The sequence below is a fragment of the Myotis brandtii genome, unplaced genomic scaffold, assembly GCF_000412655.1.
Source record: "Myotis brandtii unplaced genomic scaffold, ASM41265v1 scaffold634, whole genome shotgun sequence".
NCBI lineage: Eukaryota > Metazoa > Chordata > Mammalia > Chiroptera > Vespertilionidae > Myotis > Myotis brandtii.
In genome coordinates, this window is record NW_005370427.1 from 1876250 (window position 1) to 1881698 (window position 5449).

At 50.2% G+C, this 5449-nt stretch overlaps 1 protein-coding gene across 1 annotated transcript in view; it reads right to left on the reverse strand.

The window, feature by feature from the left end:
- The window catches only part of ATP6V0D2 (ATPase, H+ transporting, lysosomal 38kDa, V0 subunit d2), a 30420-nt gene that overhangs the window by 10873 nt on the left and 14098 nt on the right, over window positions 1–5449 (reverse strand). The window lies entirely within an intron of this gene.

Below are 5449 nucleotides of genomic sequence, written 5' to 3' on the forward strand. Positions count from 1 at the left end.
CACACACACACACACACACACACACACACACACACTCACACACACACACACACACACACACACACACACACACACACGGGAAAGCCCCGGGCAGTGGCTTTGGCTAAGGAGGGTCCCAGTCCCAGAGCAAGAAGTTCCTGTAAACGGGACCGTGGAGGAAAAGGAGCAGAAAACGACCAGCCCCGCAATCTCTCGTGTAAAAGATCTGCCCTGTTTATGCTCCTTGCTCAGCCTCAGATTTCTACATCTCTGTGTTTTACAGTTAGTTCTAGTCAATAGAATCCTTGCTAAACTCACCTGTTGCTCGTAGAAGATGAGGGCTATCGATCTGGGTGTGGCGTGAAGACCGGAACGCCCACAGACCATGAACCATTTACCTGTTGCAACTTTCACTCAAAGTCTGACTTATGCCCATTTCATGACATTTGTCACCATCCTGTTTTGCATCTTGTAGCCCTAGAGTTACCCTTGTGTGGCCCTTGTTTTATAGGCTGTTCCCTTTGAGATTTGTGAACTCTAGGAGGCTTCGTGTTATCTTTTGGGGAATGTGTTCATTAAACTTGAAACGCTGCTGGTTAGCTAGTCGTCATCCATGATACTTGTTTTGACACATGAAAGGCCTGCTCCTGTGTCACATGGAGGCCTCAGGACAGGCTGGGCGTCCCTTAAGGGGGACTGGACAGCAAGCAGCTGGCAAACGCCGTGGCCACAGCAGACCATCCCTAAGGCACCGTGACTCCCCCCGCGCCCCGCCCCCTCTCAGGACTGAGCTACAGGGTTCCCTCCACCTGAGAGGCTGGGTCTGCAACACACAACCACATTCTTGGTGACAATTCGGTGCCAGGCGACCAGGACACGTGCCGTCTGCCAGGTCACACTTGTCCATGTGGGAGGTACATACAGGGACGGGGACATACATGCAGAATCAGGAGCCATCTTTCATGGGAAGGACTGGGTGTGTGTGAAATACATTTGGTCCATGGTAAGTAATTTCATTGCAAGTGAACTTCTTCTCTAAAAAGTGCCCATCTACTCGTAACAGACCCAACGGGTCCTCCTCGGGACCTGACAGGAGGGCCGAGCTCGCCTCGATGACATTGCAAACGTGTCTTTTTGCTCCAGTTCGTTCAATCCAACGCCAACTCCACAGCTCGCCCGGGACAGGCTGCCTTTGGGTCAGATTTGCTAAATAGCCTGTTGAGAGCTAGAGTCTCCCCCACAGCCCTGGCTGGCATGGCTCAGTTGGTTGGGTGTCGACCGTGCACCGCAAGGTTGCAGGTTTGATTCCCAGTCAGGGCACAGGGCCAGGTTGTGGGCTCCATCCCTGGTAGGGAACGTGCAGGAGGCAGCAGACCAATGATTCTCGCTCACATTGATGTTTCTCCCTCTCACTTCCTCTCTATCTTTAACAATCAATTTAAAAAAATGTTAAAAAATAAAAAAAGAATCTCCTCAGAAATATTCTGCTCCCTCCTGAAATTTGACATTTTCTTACTTCCCTGAACTTTCCCTTTTTAAATAGAGAAAAGTGAAAATTAAAACAAGCATAGAAAGCCATTCATTTTGCTCTCACACTCATTTTTTTCTTCTAGCAAAAGAAAACACTGAAAAATTCCTCAGAAGTAACAGCATATTTAGAACAAGAGTGCTGAGCATCATTCACGTCAAATTCCTGGGAGCACCCCCCAAACTCCTGGGAGCACCCCCAAATCCTAGGAGCACCCCCAAATCCTAGGAGCATCCGCAAATCCGAGGAGCACCCCCAAATCATAGGAGCACTCCCCCCAAATCCTAGGAGCACCCCCCAAATCCTAGGAGCATCCCCCAAACTCCTAGGAGCACTCCCCTCAAATCCTTGGAGCACCCCCAATCCTGGGGGCTCTGAAAAAGAGAGGGAACCTTCCCCTTGCACCTCAGACTCCCTACAGTCCCACTCTCAGCAGCGGGCGTTCAGGTGAAAGGCGCCTCCAAGCCCTGCCCTTTCCTGCACCAGCCTCTGTCCTGCTTTCTCAGAAGACGCTCGCTCCCCTCCCCCAACTGCGAGTAGCTGAGACCCTCCCCACCCCCCAGACCACACTCACGTGCCACATTTCTCATTAAGCTTTCCAAGTGTCTCCCGTTAGAAGTGACTTTTTCTCTCTGCACTTTTCATTTCTATTTATCCCAGGGTGAAATGAACCTTCGATATATATTGGTATTAACAACGGTGAACAAGAGGACAAGTTAGCTCATCCACTCAGATATTCACTGCATGTCCGAGGAGGTAAGCCAGGGGTCCTCAAACTACGGCCCGCGGGCCACATGCAAATACAAATATTGTATTTGTTCCCGTTTTGTTTTTTTACTTCAAAATAAGATATGTGCAGTGTGCATAGGAATTTGTTCATAGTTTTTTTTTAAACTATAGTCCAGCCCTCCAACGGTCTGAGGGACAGTGAACTGGCCCCCTGTTTAAAAAGTTTGAGGACCCCTGAGGTAAGCACTAATCCCATTGCTTTTGGGCAAGTCCCTTTACACGTTCATCTCAAATAGAGTCGTGTAGAGAGAACGCCTACCATCTGTACTCGTTCTAATATCCGTGAAGCCGGGTCTTTGTTCAGTACCTATCTGTGGCCTCCAAGGGGCCTGAACACGAACGCGATGATCCTTTTCTATCGGTTACACACCTTCTCTCTGTGGGGACAGTCAGTGAACTCTGGTGCCCGCTGGGCAAGCAGAAGTGAAGGAGCTGACTGCTCCCTGGCACCTGCCCCGACCCCTTTCTGGGGTCATCGCTGCCTCGTCCTTGCCTTTTCTACCCTTTTCCATCGAGGAGATGGCTCCAAGGTGGCCCTTTCCTGGCCACATTTGTGAACATGAGGTGACTCATAGGGAACACCAACAAGCGATTCTTCGTGCCAGTCAGAGGGGTGAGCGCGGAGTGCTGACCGTCACCTGCTCTGCACCCCGTTGGGAACAGAGGGGGCAGCTCTCACCTGCCTCACTCAAGACACCAGCGTGACAGGTTTGAGAGAATCGCATTTCTTATGCCCAGGAAAGAACAAGCAGCCGAGAGGACAGGAGAGAAACAAGAACGGAGACATGTGCAGTATCTATCAAAATCAAAAATCGCATATCCGTTGACAGAGCAATTTCACTGCTGGGAATCCATCCCAAAGAAGTTCTGGCTCGAGAAAGCCTGATACATGTACAATGAAGTCTGTTGCAGCATTAAATGAAATAGCAAAGAAATGAAACCACCTAGCTGGGCAAAGGCAGAACGGTTAAATAAGTGATGGCACACCCCACACAATGGAATACAATGTATGCCTTGAATAAGATAGCTTTGTATAATCTATGTAGAAAATTCTTCAGAGTACATGAAAAAGACAAATTGAATTATGTGATACATATAATATGATCTCCTTGTTCTAAAACAAACAATGAAACCTACTATATAATAAAAGCCTAAGCGACTATTACGGCAGAACGACAAGAATGACCAGTTGCAAAAAAAAAAAAAAATCAATAAAATATATTAAAACAAAAAAAAGAGCCCACTGTGGCTGCCTGAGCTCCTGGACACTTGGCCCAGGGACCTGCCCCTTGGGATTGGTCTGGCTCCATTCTGAGGGATCGTCTGACGCTGCCAGGGCACCTGTGGTCAAGCCCTTCCATTAAAAAAAAGAAAGAAAAAAAGAATGGCCAGTCGCTATGATGTGCACTGACCACCAGGGGGCAGATGCTCAACACAGGAGCTGCCCCCTGGTTGTTAGTGAGCTCCCACAGGGGGAGCGCTGCTCAGCCCTGGCAAGCGCAGGGACGGCAGCGCTAAGGAGCAGCAAGCCTAGCAGTAAGGAGCAGCATGCAGGTGGGCTGTAAGGAGCAAGGGGTCCTGAACTGTGAGAGGGCACAGGCCGGGCTGAGGGACCCGCCTCCCGCCCAGTGCATGAATTTCGTGCATCAGGCCTCTAGTCTATATATAGAACCTTGATATGCAAATAGACCGTACAGTGGAACAACCAAACAAACACTTGCTATGATGTGCGCTGACCACCAGGGGTTGTGTGTGGAACATGGCAGGCGTCAGCAGCAGACATCAGAGCGTGGAACATGGCAGGTGTTGGCTGCGGAGGGATGGTGGAGCAGGTGAGCGGAGGTGCCAGACCAAGGCGGGGCGCTGGTCGCTGTCATCGGGGCAAGCCTCTGGTGGTTACTGAAAATTCTTTGTCCCACATGCTGTAGTCCCACCCTGCTTGCATCCACTGCTGGCATCGGAGCCACCGCTTGCACCCGCTGCTGGTGCCTGGCGCCAGTCCCGATTGCTCGGCGCCATCAGCAGGTGTGAGTGGCAGCTACTGGCCCCGATTGCCCCTGAGGGCTTCTCCACCTCCCCCTGCTCCTGAGGGTGATCAGGGCAGCAGCCGCCACTCACACCCGCTGGCGGCGCCAGCCCCACTCACACCTGCTGACGGCGCCGGCCCCAATCGCTCTGCACTGTCAGAGGGTGTGGGCCTGCACTGTCAGCGCATGGGAGCAGCGGCAGCAGGAGTGGGGCTGCTGGCAGACAGGGGACCAGGGGCGTGGTGGGAGGGGCTGGGCAGGGGGCTCGGAGGATGGGCCGACACCTGCCCCTGTGCCCACCGCAGCCTCGCAGCCCACAGTTCCTTTCAAGGTTCACGAATTCGTGCACTGGGCCCCTAGTGCAGTGGTCGGCAAACTGTGGCTCGCGAGCCACATGCGACTCTTTGGCCCCCTGAATGTGGCTCTTCCTAAGCCTTAGGAGTACCCTAATTAAGTTAATAACAATGTACCTACCTATATAGTTTAAGTTTAAAAAATTTGGCTCTCAAAAGAAATTTCAATCATTGTACTGTTGATATTTGGCTCTGTTGACTAATGAGTTTGCCAACCACTGCCCTAGTGTATGTATTATTGTATATATACACATATTTATATTTCTTTGTTTACACACACATATTTCTATTTTTTACAAAAAAATTTGGAAAGATCTGCAATAAACTTATGAGTGGTTACCTCTTGTCTCTGGTCTCTGGTCTTTGGGAACTGGGTACTGACATACAGTCCTTATCTGTTTCCTTATTTCTAAAATGTCAGTAATATTAGTGCCACCTGGTAGGGTTGTTGTGCTGTTGTGGACATCAAATAAATTTAATAGCTTGACCAGCATGGCTCAACAGTTGAGCATCAAACTATGAACCAGGAGGTCACAGTTGGATTCCTGGTCAGGGCACACGCCCAGGTTTCGGGTTTGATCCCCCATGGGGCATGCAGGAGGCAGCCAATCAATAATTCTCTCTCATCCTTGATGTTTCTATCTCTCTCTCCCTCCCTTCCTCTCTGAAATCAATAAAAAATATCTAATCTAATAAAAGAGAAACATGGTAATTAGCGTACGACCGCTACCCTTCCCATTGGCTAATCAGGGTGATATGCAAATTAACTGCCA